Consider the following 19904-nt stretch of genomic DNA (forward strand, 5'->3'; position numbering starts at 1 on the left):
TGCCAAAGCACTTCTGGAGAGGAGCATGAATTTGAAAAAGGGTTCAGCCTCTTAGAAGTAAGTGGAAAAGCTGAGAATCAAGGATTCATCTAAGGGCAGCAAGTGAGAGCAAGGAAACAGCAGGGAGAGGGTGCAAGCTTGCAAGGGGAGCAATTAGACTGCCTAAAACTGATTGCGATCTTCCTATAGACCTTGAGTGTGTTGGAAATGGAAGCAAGAGAGCGCAAGAGAATGGAGCTGAAGCAATCTGGAATGAAATTGCAGCAACACAAATGAACTACAAAGCTTGGATAGTCACAGAGACAAAACACAAATTCAACCCTAACTAGGCTCATAAGTTGTGTGGTGACCAATTCACCCACAAACTCAATCTCTAACTAAGGTTAGGGGTTAAAAAACTTGAAAAGGGAAAAAGTGCCCCCAGACCCTTATTACATAACATTGGCCACTACCTTAGGAAATATAATATTTCTAACACCTCGTTGCAATGACAATGTCACAATGTACAAGGTAAACATCAATCGCCAAACGGATATAAGTTTAAAGCTTTGCGAAAAGCCTCAAAACTTGGGAAAAGGTAATGCTTAGTGATGAGATCTGCCTCATTCTGCTGTGTATCGTAAAAAGACCAAGCTGATGTCCCGTGCATCTAGCCGCTTCATGACATACTGATAATGAATTTTAATGTGTTTCATACGAGCATAAAACATAGGATTATGTACCACGGCAATGGCACTCTGACTATCAGTGAGAATTCGAGTAGGCCCCTCCAATGATGCATGAAGACGATCACCCAACAAACACCTTAGCCAAATATGCTCGACTTTGGTCGTGAAGGCTGCCCCGTACTCAGCCTCACATGAAGAGGTAGCCACTGTAGGTTGTCTCTTGCTTAACCAAGAAATGCCAAAGTGTCCAAGAAAAGAAGAAAGAAAGAAAAAAATTATATTAATGTCCACGTAGACCAATAGGTCTATGGGACAGCAAAAAACCATCTAGTACATCTGCGTAGGAAGGGCACATGGTAGCTCCCAAGGAGTGCAAAACAACTCCGATTATTTAGAGTTCCTACATAACAGTCTTAAAAATATAATTAGCCATACCTCAGTTTAAGACTAAGAGTCTTTTCGTTGGATTTAAACTCTTTGATTAGTGCTATGCCTTCACGGTACACTACCCATTTTCCATCCTTCCTAGCAGCCTTGAACTTAGCTAATTCCGTTGTCTTATTCTTCAATTGAGCTAGCTATCCTTACCTTGGTTCCTTTCAACTTGTAAGATTGTCGAAGAAGCTTGATCCGTAACTCTTGTGGTTTAAGTGCAATGATAGCATGTCCTCTAGAGTGCCAGATATTAGTTGCTCCTGTATCGTCATCATCATCATCAACAACTTCCATTCAATGCTAGGCATGGCTGCTTTGACATGTGCTAAAGTCTCACTGAAAGAAATAGTTACCACTAGTAGATTGTCGAGTATCAAAATCACCAGCCCAATCTGAATTGATGAAAGCATATACGTGAAAGTCGCCCTCCCTGGGAAAGAGCGAACCAAGAGGTCAAGTGCCCTGCAAATATCGAAAAACACACTTCACATCCTGCCAATGTGAAGTCTTTGGGCTGTGCATAAACCTGCTCAATTGGGACACTGCCTAATGAATGCCAGGACGTGTGTTCCAAATATTGGAAGAGTCACCTCCCCATCTATAAGCCCCCATACGGGGTGTACTTAGGGTTAGAGTTGCCACATGGGCAGCACTTTAGCTGCCATGTGGGGGCAGCATACCCACAGAGAAAAGCATGAAGATGGGGCTGCCACATAGGCAGCACCTTGGCTGCCATGTGGGCAGCAAGCTCACAGCAAAATATGGAAGCATGGGGCTGTCGCATGTGTTGGAATAGGACTAGTCTCCTCCCCACTTGTGAGCCCCCATATGAGGAGTGCATCAGGGGGGTGGACCATAGAGTAGTAATAGGCATGGGGCTGTCACGCACATGGGCAGCACATGAGCTGTTATGTGGGCAGTAGAGAGAAAGGATAAGTACCTAGCGGTGGAGATCCACCATGGAGGGCAGATCTTGGTAAGGAGCCTCTAAGGCTGTCACGCACATGAGCTGTTATGTCGGCAGTAGAGAGAAAGGATAAGTACCTAGCAGTGGAGATCCACCATGGAGGGAAGATCTTGGTAAGGAGCCTCTAAAAGCTGTCCATACATGGAAAGGACAGAAATGCACAGGTTAGCAAATGCTTTGGGACCCTAGGAGCATGGAAATGAGGCAGAATTATGGGCAGGCCTGCCTGGGCCAGTGGCAGCCAGCCACGTGGCCAGGCAGGACCAGCAAAAGCCCTGCAAATGAACCCCTAGAGGGGTATTTAAAGGCTGTAAGGGCTGAGTTGATTTGGAGCCTGTTTAGGTCAGTTTTGGGGCAGACAAAAGTCAGCCAGTTTGGGGCAACCAGCCCCTATAAAAGGGAGGCCCCTTGGCCTCATAACATATCACTTGGAGCAGCAATCCAAGAGCAGGAAGGAGCAGCAGGAGGACCATCCTTGGGCCTATACACAAGAGGTGAAGGTGACCTACAGAGGGCTGCATACTTAGCTCAAGGAGCTGCCCCCCCAGGCTGAGTTTCCAGACAACAAGGTGGAAGAGACCCTTTGGACGGAGAGTCTACATAAGCTCAATGGAGCAAGCAGGCTTAGAGATCTAGAGGTGCTAGGCATATAGTAGGAGAACCTTTTGGTATTGTATCTTGTCCAGTTTGTGGACAGACAGAAATATATAAGAGTTGCTTCTATATTGTCTTTGAGCACAGTCTATTTGCTAGTTTGCAACCACTGTTGGAGAAATCATAGCCAAAGAGTGTGTTTTGGTGTGTTTACTAGGAGTTCTAGTAGTGGTTTTATGTGTGAGTGCCATGTGTCACTTTGGGAGTTATCACATATACATTTGGTATTGTGAGTCTGTGTGCCTATTCTATAAAGGCTTGTACTTCTCATGTCACATCAATGAATGAAAGCCTCAAGCTCTTTTAATCATGTGAGCACTTTCATTTCCATTACGTTTTCATTCGAGTATCATTACTGTCACCTAGCCTGCCCCTCCCCCCCCCCTCTCTCTCTCTCTCTCTCTCTCTCTCTCATATCTGTCTCTCCCTCAACACCATCTTTCTAACATGATATCAGAGCCAGATCGGCCCTGCCCTAACCTGTCCTGCTACGTCATCTGCCCCAATCCTAATTCTGCAGAAACTTCTCCATGCTGTCTCCTTTTAGTCGCCTCTCCTTTTTCATTCGTTTCTGATTTGAGTCTCCACTGCCTGCCACCTCCATTTGGGCTGTCTCGGAGCTGTAGCTAAAGACTTGGCGGCTTCTTTGTTTGCTGGTCGGCTCATTTCTCAAGGCGGGCTTGCACGTGTGGTCACCCGAGGCCGCTGCTGGAGCTTTCCATCGCTGGAAATCAGTGTTTTGGTGCTGCTGCTGCATAGCCGACTACCTTACAGCCACTTTTCTAGCACTTGAAGTGTTTGAATCCACCTCCGAGCAGCTCCAACGTCTACGAATGCAGCATTTTGATCTGGCTCTCCATTTCGGGGCCGCTGCTGGAGCTTTCCATCGCTGGAAATCAGTGTTTTGCTGCTGCTGCTGCATAGCCGACTACCTTAGAGCCACTTTTCTAGCACTTGAAGTGTTTGAATCCACCTCCGAGCAGCTCCAACGTCTACGAATGCAGCATTTTGATCTGGCTCTCCATTTCGGGGCACCATCTTGCTGCTTTTCAAACAGGGTTTGCATTTTGGAGCACTTAAAGCCATCGACCAGCTGCTGCAACGCCTACAGGAGCATCTACATCTGCCGCCTTGCACATGTGGAGTCCACTCTTGCATTTCGGAGCCCTAGACCAGCCAATTTATTTGCTGGTTCTTCACCTCAAATTGCTGCCCGCCTTCACAAAGCCCTCTTCCATCATGACTTCCTTGTCTTCAAGTTCGCTGCTCGTGGAGAAGTTCAAGGGGGAAGGATTCCCAACCAGGCAAACAAAGACCTAGTTGCTTCTTATGTGTGGAGGAGTTTGGGACGTCGTTGAGGAAGGCCACTTTGATACCACTAATCAGCAACAATGCAAAATCTGGAAGCTCTCATTGGTCTTTGTTTGCCGACTCTCGTCTTGGAGTCGTCTTTTCCGGACCCATCTTCACTATGAGACCCGCGATGCAGGCACACTTGAGCAGAGGATATGCCTCATTGGCTAGACTAGAGAGGTAGTGCTTCCGCTCTCACTTTCAGGATCCACAAACCAAAGGGTTGAAGTTTGACTCCTTGGTCCATCAAGCGAGGATGTATGGTAGTCTATGCTGGGGGCGAGACTTGTCGGATACAGAGTGGGCCAGGGTGGAGTGGCTACAAGTTCTCATGCTATCACGATGATCCATGGTAAGCCATCCGTTCCTCACCAGATCATTTGGGCGGAGTTTGGGTCACCCCCATTACAACTAGATGCTGCATTTCAGGTCATCACATATCTGTACCAAGTCAGGGAGTATGGGGATTACACCTCTGGGCGTACTAGGCTACCTTGGCTAGCACTACCCTCTTCTATGGTACTTGCAACAGGAGGAGACCAGAGGTGCTGGTATACACGCACAGAGAGATGGTTCAAGGGACTGGGCTCCACATGGACATACTACCCCCATTCCAGTACAGCATGGATGCTCTGTTTTCTCCCCTCCTATCACATAAGGTCAACCAGGTTATCCGTGAGGATCCATCACAACTACACGCATTCCAGACCTAGCTGGGCCCGAGTGATCTTCCAGTGAAGCTAGGCTTCTACAAAGATCACTTCTTACATATCACAACGGAGGGTTTCATTGACACACCAGGGTACACTCAGATTTACTTACCCCACTCACTGAGGATCTCTCTTGGGCAGTTCCGGGTCTCTTCACATAGACTTCATATCGAGAGCAGCAAAGCAGAGCGACTACCCAAGAAGAGGCGCATACGCACTTTATGTGACATGCAGGATGTTGTGGCAAAGGAGCACTTCATCTTTAGGTATCCTGTTTACTATGAGATCCGCCGGCGTTTCTAGTGCCTCTTCAGAGACAGCTATGGGATTTTGGCCCGATTCATCTCCTACCTAGACCAGCGATGTTTGGCAGGTTTCGTTCATGAGGCACTCAGACACCGCAAGAGGATACTTCAAGCACGGAGACAGGAGCAGACTTTTTCCTAGGCTGATCCCTCTCAGAGCTCTATCACGGAGTTTTTCCAACCAGATCACATGGACACCCACGGGACGAGGCCTCGACATAACCGTGACCGAGCCTGTGACCCGACAGCTCAGATAGAGGATTGACACACAAATCACACTTGGGGACATCCCCTCCATGTTTAGAGTCGGGTCTCACCCGACAGGGGTCAAAGTAGCCCTGGTTAGATGCAGAGATATGACCAGGAGACATGCCAGGACTGCACCTTTGAGCAGCCAACAACACTCTATCGCCGATTTCATGCCCCCATTGCCACACCCACCCTGATGTCTTGATGGTGATGATGATGATGATGATGAGATAGTCAACTACAGACATGGCATGACTATGTTGTACTTAGGATTTAGTACTGACATTCTACATACTTTGCATTTGCATTAGTGTGGATGCTTGTTTAGTAGCTCCACCACCACAGCTCGTTTGTACCAGGTTTTTCATAGTCTCATAGACCCATCGGTCTTCCGAAGACTTTAATTGAAGACTTTAATAAACTTTCTTTCTTCTTTCTTTCTAATTCATCATGTGGATTCCAAGTCAAATGCTAAGAAGATTTGTGATTGTCTTGAGAGCTTATTTAGTAACAAAATCACCAACTCTAAAGTCTTTTTGAAACTCAAGTTCTATGATTTGAAAAGCTTGAAGAGCCTGCCTGATAATGAGCATAAAATGGCAGTACTTATGAAGAGTATGCAAGGGATACCTCGTTCTGAGCAGACCCTTGAAGTTCTACACCTTGCCACTACTGTAAACTACTCGGTGCTTTCTATCAATTCAGACAACGGATTTTGCAGAGGCGTTTGAATGAGATGATTGCGAGTTGCCAAACACATATACTTGAACTTAAGAGTTTGCAATTAAGCTGGAATTAAGACTTATACAACTTAAACACAAAGTCACATCATTGGAAAATGCAATATGATTGAGGGGCCAAGACGCCCCCCCCCCCCCTTATCCAGGCTCACTTTATTCTTGAAAATGGAGATACAAGACCAAGGTGCAATGCACCTTCCAAACTGATGAACTCAGTGAAAACCTAGGACCTAGATACAAGACTCAAGAGCATATGTGCAAGGTAGACAACAAAAAGGAGGACTTCAAGCTCAGGTTTCAACTCTTGGCTTGCCCAATCCACAAGGAAGAAGCCTGCAACAATCACCACTTACATCCAACATTAGAGACAAGCACTAGTTTCTAGAAAGATAGTAGAAACAACATGAAATAGTGCTGTAAATGAGATAAACTTGACAATACAAGCTCCCTTCGTGACTTGACCCTTTTGTAGATGAATTCCTTGATGCCTCTGAAGCTACCTTGGGTGAGGAGAGTGTGGAAATGGGGTTGGAATGAGAACAGCTTAGAAAAACAGCCCGTAGGCTAGAGAGAGAAAGCTTTTATGGAGTGATAGCTGTAGAGAGAGAGTGCCAATGCTGATCCCAAGGGAAGGAATGTAAGAGAGGATCTGCTGCTGTTCCAGAGGTGCACAGAAAGGCAGATTTCTGCAAGGGAAATGGGCTGTATCACTAGAGAGAGAAATTCTGCAATAGATAGAGAAAGACTGCAGCAGGAGAGAGAAAGGGGCTGTGGCTGCTCCAGGCTAGGAAAAGGAGAGAGGATGCTGCCGCTGTTCCAGAAGAGCTGAGAGGGGGCAGATTTCTGGAGAGGAGGGGCTGGAACTGTAGAGAGAGAATGTGCTGTTGTAGAGTGAGAAAGTGCTGCTGAGGTGAGAGAATGGCTTGAGGAGAAGCTGGCTGCACCCAAGGAGCTGGAGAGGTTATGTTGAATCAACCAAAAGGAGAGAGAAGAAAAGTGACGAATTTTTCATGTAGAGAATGAAGGGGAGAGGCCTTCTTTTATAGGCTCAGCCCCCCCCCCCCAGGCCTAGAGTGGAAGGTGGACACTTGTCCCAGATTTTTGGTGGGCTGCAATCCCAAAGAGGACAGCCCACAACTTGTCCCAAATCTACCAGATTTGGGGCCAAACACTTGGCCTGCATGCCCTGCCACTTGCCATGCATGCTGCCACATGTGTGGGACAGGTGGACTGACCTGCCAGCTCAGATTCCATGTGGCAGTCTGCCACATGTCACTCCCAAAAACCCTAAAATTTCAAAGTTGTCAGAATTCAATTCTGATCGCACCCACGGGTTCCTAACAGCTTAGACTATCTATTGACGTACTCTAAGGTCATAATTGAGCCATACTGAGCTCATTTGTTTGTCGTCTTATCTTGTATCTCCATTACTCTTGGCATGCTGCCCAGGCCACACCCAAAGCTCAAGGAACATTCTCTTGAATGGTTCCTAGGTCGGTATGCAATCTGTGCATTTGATTGGTCCCATGTTTGGGTACTCAGGTGGGGTGTGGTTTCCAGATGTCCCTCTCAAAGAGAGGCCATCACTCTTGTGGGTCACTAATGCCCATAACCCCAAGCAAGGGGGTCCACCCTCAAATGCTAGACCTAGTCCCCATTGTCCGTAACTGAACAGTAGGAAAACATTTCATTTCTTAATAAGCATACTATTGAAAAACAAAAAGAAATAGTGCCAAGCAAGTGGATACATGTTGAAGCAGGATGACATTCCCTCCGTCTTTCATTCGGTTGTCCGCAACTGAAATGCTTCCTCATAAGCATCCAGGATTTCAGGACACTCCTGAAATGAAGCTCTGTCCACCCATTGGGCATCGGTTGATGAGAGCCCTCTGAACTTCAAAAGGTACATTTTGCGAGTCGTGCCTTGACGTCCCGTAGTGAAGTTATGCAAAATAATTTGCTTTGGGATCAACAAGATCTCAGTGTCCTCTACTTCAGGTGCATCGTCCAGTGTGGGCTCTTGAGGTGGTTTCCCAATGAAGGGTTTCACCAAGCTTACGTGGAAGACATTGTGGATCTTCCAATGCTCTGGAAGTCTCAATCGGACTGAGACATCATTTATTACCTGCAACACCAATGTAAACTAGTTGATACCAATGTAAACTACTCGGTGCTTTCTATCAATTCAGACAACGGATGTTGCAGAGGCGTTTGAATGAGATGATTGCGACTTGCCAAACACATATACTTGAACTTAAGAGTTTGCAATTAAGCTGGAATTAAGACTTATACAGCTTAAACACAAAGTCACATCATTGGAAAATGCAATATGATTGAGGGGCCAAGACGCCCCCCCCCCCCCCCCCCTTATCCAGGCTCACTTTATTCTTGAAAATGGAGATACAAGACCAAGGTGCAATGCACCTTCCAAACTGATGAACTCAGTGAAAACCTAGGACCTAGATACAAGACTCAAGAGCATATGTGCAAGGTAGACAACAAAAAGGAGGACTTCAAGCTCAGGTTTCAACTCTTGGCTTGCCCAATCCACAAGGAAGAAGCCTGCAACAATCACCACTTACATCCAACATTAGAGACAAGCACTAGTTTCTAGAAAGATAGTAGAAACAACATGAAATAGTGCTGTAAATGAGATAAACTTGACAATACATGCTCCCTTCGTGACTTGACCCTTTTGTAGATGAATTCCTTGATGCCTCTGAAGCTACCTTGGGTGAGGAGAGTGTGGAAATGGGGTTGGAATGAGAACAGCTTAGAAAAACAGCGCGTAGGCTAGAGAGAGAAAGCTTTTATGGAGTGATAGCTGTATAGAGAGAGTGCCAATGCTGATCCCAAGGCAAGGAATGTAAGAGAGGAGCCGCTGCTGTTCCAGAGGTGCACAGAAAGGCAGATTTCTGCAAGGGAAATGGGCTGTATCACTAGAGAGAGAAATTCTGCAGTAGAGAGAGAAAGACTGCAGCAGGAGAGAGAAAGGGGCTGTGGCTGCTCCAGGCTAGGAGGAGAGAGGATACTGCCGCTGTTCCAGAAGAGCTTAGAGGGGGCAGATTTCTGGAGAGAAGGGGCTGGAACTGTAGAGAGAGAATGTGCTGTTGTAGAGAGAGAAAGTGCTGCTGAGGTGAGAGAATGGCCTGAGGAGAAGCTGGCTGCACCCAAGGAGCTGGAGAGGTTCTGCTGCATCAACCAAAAGGAGAGAGAAGAAAAGTGACGAATTTTTCATGTAGAGAATAAAGGGGAGAGGCCGTCTTTTATAGGCTCAGCCCCCCCCCCCAGGCCTAGAGTGGAAGGTGGACACTTGTCCCAGATTTTTGGTGGGCTGCAGTCCCAAAGAGGACAGCCCACAACCTGTCCCAAATCTACCAGATTTGGGGCCAAACACTTGGCCTGCATGCCCTGCCACTTGCCATGCATGCTGCCACATGTGTGGGACAGGTGGACTGACCTGCCAGCTCAGATTCCATGTGGCAATCTGCCACGTGTCACTCCCAAAAACCCTAAAATTTCAAAGTTGTCAGAATTCAATTCTGATCGCACCAACAGGTTCCTAACAGCTTAGACTATCTATTGACGTACTCTAAGGTCATAATTGAGCCATACTGAGCTCATTTGTTTGTCGTCTTATCTTGTATCTCCATTACTCTTGGCATGCTGCCAGGCCCACACCCAAAGCTCAGGGAACATTCTCTTGAATGGTTCCTAGGTCAGTATGCAATCTGTGCATTTGATTGGTCCCATGTTTGGGTACTCAGGTGGGGTGTGTTTTCTAGATGTCCCTCTCAAAGAAACGCCATCACTCTTGTGGGTCACTAATGCCCATAACCCGAAGCAAGGGAGTCCACCCTCAAATGCTAGACCTAGTCCCCATTGTCCGTAGCTAGGAAAACATTTCATTTCTTAATAAGCATACTATTGAAAAACAAAAAGAAATAGTACCAAGCAAGTGGATACATGTTGAAGCAGGATGACAACTACCACGTTTGATGATATGGTGGCTCTACTTATTGAAAAGGACCGCTGTAATAAATATGCCATTCTTGCCTCTGCTGGTGATCATGCATTTGCTTCCACTAGCAACTGAAGACCAATAAAAATATTATTTGCAGATTTTGTAAAAGAAAAGGACATGTTAAGGCTAATTGCTTCAAAAAGAAAGAACAAGAACAAGAGACCCACCAGGCCAATCTCATTGCTGAAGACCAAGCGGAACCTGAAGAGCCCCCTGAGGAGATACATACAGCCACAGCTGAGGTTCACGGCCTTTCTCTTGAGGAACAATATGACTGGCATTCTTGGGCTTTCCAGGCCCTATATGATGTGTGTTTTTCAATTGAGTCAATTGTAGGCTTGGGCAAGCAATGAAAGCTCAAGAAATGCTTGCATAACAGTTTCTGATGTATCTGATGCCTAGTTCTTTGATAGTAGTGCTAGCAAGCACATTACTTCCTACATGAAGTTATTCAGCTCACTTGAGCATACATCCAAGGGGGGGAGTGTCACATGTGCCAATAATGCATCATATACAGTGGTATCAAAGCAGGTCGGTGTAAAAATCCTAGATTTACTATATTTAGAAATGTGCTAAGGAACAGAAAGGAGACTGAAATAGCAGAGAACAAGGAATAATTGTATTGCTTGAGTGTCTGTAGTGTGTCATCCATACAATTGGGCCTCTCTTATGTAGAGAGTGAAGAGTCACACATGAAAAGCTGTGTACTCCAAAGTGTATGTGCATGAAGAGGTGTGTACCCCTTGTGAAGGGTGTGACCCTTGATGAGAGGGTACATTACAATAGGAATGTCTCTTCAATAGAATGTCTCTTGTGAAGGGTTGTGCCTCAAAGGAAGTGTCTCGTCGAAAGGGCATACCCTTCCACAAGTGTCCATTCTTCAAACCATCCGTAAGTCTAGATATAGAGAAAGGAATACGTCACAGATCGTGACAGTCGGGAATCCATTCCCTTAGCCATTGATAGCTTTTCCAAGTTGTTTGGCAGTCTCTTGAGCCTCTACTCTCAGTTTTGCAGCAATTCATTACAGCATCTCGTTTTTGTCTTCTCACCTCCATTTTTGAGCTTCCATTGCTTGCCATAGCCTACATCAATAAAGGTTCTTTGCCTTGAGTAGTCCCTCTAAAATGATTGTATTTGGAGTCAATAAGGGTTTTCTCCTTGGGTTGTATCCCAAAAATGATTGTAGTGTCTTTTACTTTGCTATGATTGTATCGATCACCCAATTCAGAGTAAGGAGGGTGATGAGTGATGGTCTACCCTTGCCAGTCGCAAGCTGACTGAGAAGTCACTATCAGAGGTGTTGGATAGTTGGACTTTCTCTTCGCAGTATGGAGGTGGAGGGGGGTTCGGTCTACTCCTTACATGTTGAGTCTCACACTCTTTGCTCTGAAGGGGGGTGTTGAGAAATCATAGCCAAAGAGTGTGTTTTGGTGTGTTCACTAGGAGTTCTAGTAGTGGGTGCCACGTGTCACTTCGGAAGTTATCCCATATACGTTTGGTACTACGAATGTGTGTGCCTATTCTATAAAGGCATGTCACACCAATGAACGAAAGCCTAAAGCTCTTTTAGTCATGTAAGTACTTTCATTTCCATTATGTTTTCACTTGAGTATCATTCCCTCTCACCCTAGCCTACCTTCTCTCTCTCTCCCCCTCAACTTCCTGTTTCTAACACATGAATGGTTGTGCAGTACACACATGGTTATGAAGCTTGATTCCATAGTGAAACAGTTCCCAGTGTAATTCTTGGGCTATCTATCAGTCTTCCATTGCGGGATACCCTCTGGTCGGATTTCAATTTTCTAACATGGGCTGCCATGTGGGCAGCACACCTCCAAGGGTTATTTGGCTGTTTAGAAGAACCTGGAGTAGATTCAAGGGTCCATGGGTGCATAGAATCCTACCAGAGAATGCCGTGATGCCACATGGCATGTCAGGACAAGGTAGAGCAAATGTAGGGCTGTTTATGAGCTTGGATTGGACGGGGGACAAGTGGCACCATGGTATGTGACTGTACGGAAGCATCCAGCAGAGTGTACGCAGTTGTAGCAAGTCATACAGGCCTAGACACGTCAAAGCTAGGCTGGGCAACAGGGCTAAGGGGGTGCCTATTTGGAGGTGCCTTTGAACCAAGATTTAAGCCTAGATCAGGTCGATATTTAGGGAGGACTGCCTAGGCCAATGGCAGCCTGCTACGAGTCCGTTTACACAAACTCCCACGTGGCCAGGCAAGGCCTGCAAGGCCTCAAATAAAGTGGCCCCACCAATTGGTTTCCACAAACTGGGTGGGTAAGGCTAGGACAAGCTACACGTCAGCCAATAAGGCCGCTACTGGGTCAATTTTGTTGGAGGGGGGCTTCCCCTATATCAAGGGAGCCTTCAGAGCTCCCAAGGTATCCATTGTAGGCAACGTTCAGGAGCAAACTGCAGCAGCGGAGCAACAAGGCTTGGGGCCTACATCTAGAAGAACCAAGGGAGTTGCGTACTGCAGACAGAGCTCAGGATTGCACCCTTGGCTGTCTTCCAAGGCAGCAAGGTACAAGGATCAAGATCCACTAAAGCAGGCAGTTGGTGAGCAGATTGGTATGGACACAATACAAAAGAGATAGATCAAGAGTCCCACTAGGATGCGGTCCTCTGATCTTACCACAAGGTACTTCTACTATCTGCAGGATATCTCTAGATCACTGAGCCTGCGCGCTCTACCTCGAGCATATGTAGACTCTCCGTACCTCAGCTCCTTGCTGCCCTAGAAGACAACAGCCCTATATGAGCTCAGTCTGCAGCTACTCTTGGACTCCTCTGCCCCCCGGATGTAGGCCTCAGGGTGTGTCCTGCTGCTCCCAAACTTGCTGCTGGATCATGTAATGCCCTGCAATGGGCTCCTTTTATAGGAGCCCCAAGGCCTAGAAACTGACCAACCTAGCCTTCCTCCTGCCCATCGACTCAGGCCGGCCCCAACCGACCCCACAGCCCCACATATATGGGGGGGCTGTGGGCTGCCCTTTTTGGGCTGTGTGCTGTGTGCTGGTCGACTCGTTTGGCCAGCAGACCAACTTGTAGGACCTATATAAGGGCAGGGTGCTGCCCCATTTGCAGCCCCTCCTCCAGGTCCATAGCCTGCTGTACCACCTGGTCTAGTAGATGCCCTACTCCAGGGCCATAGGTCTGCCCTAATTGCACCACTTCTAGGGCCCTGCTGCAGGTCACTTTCCTACCCACACGCCCCGCCCACTAGCTTGCCACAAAGGTGCCCACTTCCTGGGAACACCTCGCCACATTGTGCTGCTCCAGATCTACCTCTTCCAGGCCCGATCCTTGCTGAGTGCATCGTCATCTTCTCTCTGCTCCATTTGTCGCAGCCACAATGATGCCTCTAGGTACATGTTCCTTTTCTTTGTCTTTTCTTTGGGCACATGCCCTAGGTCTGCCTCCCCCACGCTCTCCTCATTTGGGGGCTTACAGATGGGGAGGTGACCTTTCCAACAAATGTCATGGCAGCCTTCATCTCCATAGGAAAGCACTTTGTAATCTTCAAAATCCTGAACATAGTTCCCAGAAGTTTAAAAAACAGTGATATGGAGCACGGCGGGAAATAATGTTTCAGAGTTTCAGCCAACAAAAGAAACTGTGGAAACAGAGTTTCAGTTTTAAGGTTAATAGGGGGGGGGGGGGGGGGGGTGCGCGCGGGCGCGCGCATGTGTGTGTGTGTAGAGTCTGTGAGAGATCCCGTGCTAGTCCTCGTGCTCCCACGCTGCAGCTGCTTGTTTCTCCCTCAGTTTGACGCCCGTTTTGTGTCCGTACGCACTGTCAAAAAATTCGGGGGAGGAAAAAACCTATTTTTTTCGTACTACCAAAAATCCATACGATTTTGTCCGTACAGTCAGGAAAATTCCGTACAGTCCGTACAGTTGTGTCCGTACAGTCTGGAAAATCTGTACAGTTTTGCCATCAGGAAAAAAAAAATTTTTCATGCTGTCAAAAATCCGTACGAATTTGTCTGTATAGGGAGGGGGGGGGTGGGGGGGGGGGGGGGGCGCGTGCGCGCATGTGTGTGTGTGCGGTGTGTGTGTGTAGAGTCTGTGAGAGGTCCTGTGCTAGCCCTCGTGCTCCCACACTGCAGCTGCTTGTTTCTCCCTCAGTTTGACGCCCGTTTTGTGTCCGTACGCTCTGTCAAACAATTCGGGGGAGGAAAAAACCTCTTTTTTTTCGTACTGCCAAAAATCCGTACGATTTTGTCCGTACAGTCAGGAAAGTTCCATACAGTCCGTACAGTCTGGAAAATATGTACAGTTTTGCTGTCAAGAAAGAAAAAAAAATTCGTGCTGTCAAAAATCCGTACGAATTTGTCTGTATAGCCACGAAAAATCCGTACAGTTTTGTACCTGCTGTGCTTTCCTCCTTGTATAGCGTTGCTGCTTCCAAGCCTTTTCCTTAACTCAAATGGCAGATTATTCCTATGAGAAAACCTTTCACAAAGACAAGTCGGTTTCCAACAAGAAACAAAAACAGGTGATGGATTCAGATGATTCCCTTCATGACTCTTCAACTTGTTTATGAGGTTATGCATGAAGGGTTTGAAGACACCCGTAAAGGTTGGAAAGATCCACTTCCCACCACTGGCATTATGGTGGAAGTGGATGATGTATTTGATCCAGTTAAGGAGTATGCAAAGCATGCCATTATAATTTTCTTCGCGGGACGGAAGCCTACTGCAGCAGATGTTGTGAATTGGTTGACTCGAACCCTGGGTGGTTCTTATGTCAAAAAAGTTCATTATGCAGCGAGGGGCTTTTTTGAGATCATCATGGCTGATGAGGAGCACCGCCAAGTTTTGCTCGAGCACTCTCCTCTCTTCTATGGCCAGCAAATGGTCCATGTTCTTACCTTGATCTCCTACCCGGGATTATCAAGCATTGATTCGGCATCGTTACCCTGTTTGGGTAGAAGTTGTGGATTTTCCTCAATGCTTGTCTTCTCTTCTACCTAAAATTGCAGCTTCCCTCGGTAAGGTGGTATGTCCACCGTGACCCAATGAAAATTCGAATCGCTTCTGCATTTTGTGGGATACGGATCATCCCACTCCAGCTTCATATTCAGTTACTGTGAATAATGTTTCCATGGGGAGTGCCTTTTACAAGCTCAAGTGGGGGCTGTTTGCAGGTGCTTGCTTTGAATGCAAGCAATTTGGGCACATGGCTTCACAATGCCCTTCCCGAGCTCCACGGATGCCAGTGCAAGCTGAAATGGTTCAGCCTTTGAATAAGAATGCAAATGCCTCTTCTGTGGTCAAAAACAAAGGGGTCAAACAGTTTTTCTCTATTCAAGACAAAGGCAAAGCCCCGGCTGTCTCAAATGGTAAGGCTTCTTTTCATGTGCCTTTGACCTCTCCACCTCAAGGGAAGGGGGGGGGATTTTTGACTGATGGATGGCAAACTCCTCGCAAAGTAATCTCCCCCAAGCGACCTTTGCCTTCTCGACTTGGAGTGATGCATCCTCTCATGGGAAAACACCTGCTGAAAACTCTGGTGTTGGCTTGACCTATGCTGCTACTGTAGCAAATCGGACCTTGTTTCCTGAAGAAGAAGTTGCTACACTTTTGTCCTCTCCTCAGGCTGATGCTTCATCCCAGGGCAGAGGCCCAGACATTGAGGTGGAAATGCAGACGTAGACAGCCCGTTAGTTGCTGTACATACCTGTCCCATAACTGTAAATATGCTTGATCATCTAAAGTGTGTTACTCTCAATGTACAGGGAATGTGTGATGGTCGCAAATGGAAACTGGCCTGGATGTATATCAGGCAATTGCAGCCTGATATAGTTGCTTTGCAAGAGCATAATCAGCATATGTATGCTGGTCAAATAGGCCATTTTGCTGGCTATGATATCTTCTATGCTGGAGAGCAATCCTTTTCTGGTGTGGCTTTTTTGGTAAAGCACGACCTTCAACCTGTTGTGGCTCTCAATGATCGCCATGGTAGATGGATTATTGTTCAATGCCTTGTTCAAGGGGAAATTTTTAAATTTGCATTGGTTTATGCCCCCCAGTCTTCTCGTGATAGAGCTTTGATATGGGCTGCCATGCATACTTATCCATGGCGACAACATGCCTTCATTTGTGGTGACTTTAATAATGCCCCTCAATCGGGTGACAACATCTTAGGCCACACTCATATGTTGGCTTCTGAAACACAGGCATGATCTGATTTTTTGCTTCAGTTGCGCCTGGTTGATCTCTGGAAGGAATTACAGCCCATGCTTCCGGGTTATACCTTTCAGCATAATGCTTAATCTTCTTATCGGGCACGCTTGGACACATGGTATCAGATTGATCCACAGCATTGTGATGCCTTTACTTGTCAAATTTGGGTTGATCATGCTTTCACACATTCGGATCATGCTCCTCTTTGGTCTAGGCTTTCCTTACATGAATTTCCCACTGACAGATTGCCTTGCCAAAGGCTTTTGCTGATTAATAATAGTTATCTGGAGCATGTTGACTTTAAAGCCTTGGTCTCTGATTGCTATTCAGCCTCTCTCTCGTCGAATACGCATTGGTTTGGATTATGCCTGGCAGGCTTTTGTTGCTCGAATGCAAGCAATTATTCGAGATTATGGAAAATCCTATATGCAAGCCACAAGGGAGACTGTAGCACATGCCAAATTTACTTGTCAGAGTTTGACTGAGCTTGCTCATCTTCGCCCTTTGCCTTCAGAGGAAAGCATGCTCTTATGTCAAGCTCAATTCTCTCTTCAATCCAATGATCGCAGAAAACTTGCTAAATGGGAAACTCGATCTAGACAACGGGCATTTTTTATTAAAGGCTGCTCTTCCAAGCAATTTTTTAAGAGTTTACACTACAAAAGACAGGCTGCCAATATCTGTCGGATCCGGATGCCTGATGGTTCTTGGTTAACATCTCGTTCAGAACTTGCTGATTTATGTGTGCAACACTTCTCCACTCATTTTGGGCATCTCGATACTCTTTTTCCTCGGGTTGTGTCTGTAAGTCAGCTTCTTTTGCAGCATATTCATCCAATTCTGTCTAATGCTCAGCCTTTGGAACTTGAACATCCCTTCACTGAAAAGGAACTGTCTGATGCACTAAGATCCTGTGACAGATGGAAATCTCTAGGATGGGATGGTCTCACTGTTGAATTTTTTCTTACGTTCTGGGATTTTTCTTAAATTCACTTTGTTGCAAATGGTAAATACAGCATGGCAAAATCAACAGATGCCTGTGTCATGGAAAAATGGTTTCTCAAGCTGATTCCAAAACAGCAGCTATGTGATTCACTTGGTCATTTACAAGATCATTGCCAAAATGGTGGTTGATCGGATTAAAGGTTATTTGCATGATGGGTTGCATCCCTCCCAATCTGGCTTTGTTCCACGTCACCATATCACAAATAACATTGCAAATGCTTATATTGGGTTGAATATGCCAAATACACGCAGCAGGATGTTCTACTCTTGCAGGTAGATATTGCAAAAGCCTTTGACACAGTTCAATGGGATTTCATCTCGCAAACTATGCGAGCTTTGGGGTTTGGACCAAAAATGCAGCAGGTTATTTACTGGCTTTACAGAGATAGCAATGCGGCTTGCATTATTTCTGGGGATATCTCTGATGAGTGGACTCTTCGTTGTTCGGTCCACCAGGGATGCCCTCTCAGTGCTTTACTGTATGCCATTGCTACTCATCCTATGCTGCAATATATTGATCATCTTGTGGCTACACGATCACTTCATGGCTTGGAATTAAATGCTAATCGCAGCATGGTTGCTCAAGCTTATGCTGATGATTCTTTCTTTATCCCAAAGAATATGCCCCATGATCTTGGTGCCTTGATGCAAGCCCTCTCTATTTATGGTTTGGCAGCTGGTCTTCATGTTAATTTTCAAAAGTCTAAGCTGCTCTCTTTGCATTCCAAAGACTGGCATAGTCTATTATGGCCCGCGGATATCATTTCCACCCACTCAGTTTGTTCGTCATCTTGGTTACCCTTTGGGGTGGGAACTCACTCACCGACAACAAACTAATTGGGTTTTGGCTAAGCTTCGAAAAAAGCTTGAGTATTGGAAACTGGCAACCTGACCTTTGCACGTTCGTCTTCGAATAGTGCAGTCCATCCTTGTGGCATATGTTCAATTTTACTTGCCATTGATCATGTTCACTAAGGCAGATCTTACATCTTTCATGTCTGTCTTTATGGAAATCTTTTGGCGATTCAAACATGGCAGAAAAAGTCTCAGGCTGCTTTCGATGCATCACATTTGTTCTCCCAAGATGCATGATGGATTGAACATCACGGATATTCATGTGCATATTCTTGCCCACAGGGGAAAAACGTTGCTGCAATTTCTGCAAGGTGATCAGCCTTGGGCTCTTATGATTAGGACTCTGGTCACTCATATCAGTATTTCTGCGTTTGGTCATTGGCAACTAGATCACTAGGATTTCTTTTTTGGATGCACTGATGGCACTTTGCCTGGATGCCCTTTTGTCTCCCGCTTGCTTCTTGATTGGAAGCAAGCGGGAAATGTTCTGCTTCTTCCGAGACTGTGCCTCACTTGTTTTGGCATTGTCCATGCTCTCGTGAGTTTTTTGATCTACTTTGACAGCGCTTGCGAGCGAGATTCCCATCTGTTCCATTTGGGAAGTTCTTCTAGCTATTTGGGTTTCATCCATCCAGACCGGAGTTTCATCTTTTCTTCGTTTGGGTTTGCTACTGGGCACTATGGACTTTATGGACATATAGGAATTGTAAAGTCCTTGATGATCCTACTTTCTCTCTATTTGGCTTTTTTAGGCGTTCTCTGTAGCAATCTTTCTTTGATTTCTTGCAGACCCGCTACATAGATCATGAGGTCTTTTTGGCATATACTGAAATTTTCTATTGATGTAATTGTAGCACCTTATTTTAAGGTTGCTACTCATATAATATAATCAATCAAAGATTTCACCCAAAAAAAAAGTGTGTGTGTGTGTGTGTGTGTGTGTAATATATTATACATACACATATCACATTGCAAAAGCTTGAAAGACACATCTTTGACCAAGTTCAAAATGACTAAAGTCATATGCAATGGAACAAATCATATCAAGTCCAGTATTTAAGAAGTAAAGGAACTTGGAAGGAAGATGGAGATTCAAAGAAGGAAAACGACCAGCTTCCAATCTTGAGGCCCCAACCAACCCCACAGCTCCCCATGTATGGGGGGGCTGTGGGCTGCCCTTTTTGGGCTGTGTGCTGTGTGCTGGCCGACTCGTTTGGCCAGCAGACCAACTTGTAGGCCCTACATAAGGACAGGGTGCTGCCCCATTTGCAGCCCCTCCTCCAGGTCCATAGCCTGCTATACCACCTGGTCTAGTAGATGCCCTACTCCAAGGCCATAGGTCTGCCCTAATTGTGCCACTTCTAGGGCCCTGCAGGTCACTTTCCTACCCACACACCCCACCCACTAGCTTGCCACACAGGTGCCTACTTCCTGGGAACACCTCGCCACATTGTGCTGCTCCAGATCTACCTCTTCCAAGCCCGATCCTTGCTGAGTGCATCGTCATCTTCTCTCTGCTCCATCTGTCGCAGCCACAATGATGCCTCTAGGTACATGTTCCTTTTCTTTGTCTTTTCTCTGGGCACATGCCCTAGGTCTACCTCCCCCACACTCTCCTCATTTGGGGGCTTACAGATGGGGAGGTGACCTTTCCAACAAATGTCATAGCAGCCTTCATCTCCATAGGAAAGCACTTTGTAATCTTCAAAATCCTGAACATAGTTCCCAGAAGTT

General features: G+C 46.3%; 1 protein-coding gene across 2 annotated transcripts in view; it reads right to left on the reverse strand.

The window, feature by feature from the left end:
* Positions 1-19904, reverse strand: part of LOC147882614 (diaminopimelate epimerase family protein) — a 74467-nt gene that overhangs the window by 20101 nt on the left and 34462 nt on the right. The gene's annotated exons all lie outside the window — the stretch shown is intronic.

Source organism: Dipteris shenzhenensis, chromosome 29 (assembly GCF_047967505.1).
Source record: "Dipteris shenzhenensis isolate YYH24624 ecotype China chromosome 29, Dip_SZ_1.0, whole genome shotgun sequence".
Taxonomy (NCBI): domain Eukaryota; kingdom Viridiplantae; phylum Streptophyta; class Polypodiopsida; order Gleicheniales; family Dipteridaceae; genus Dipteris; species Dipteris shenzhenensis.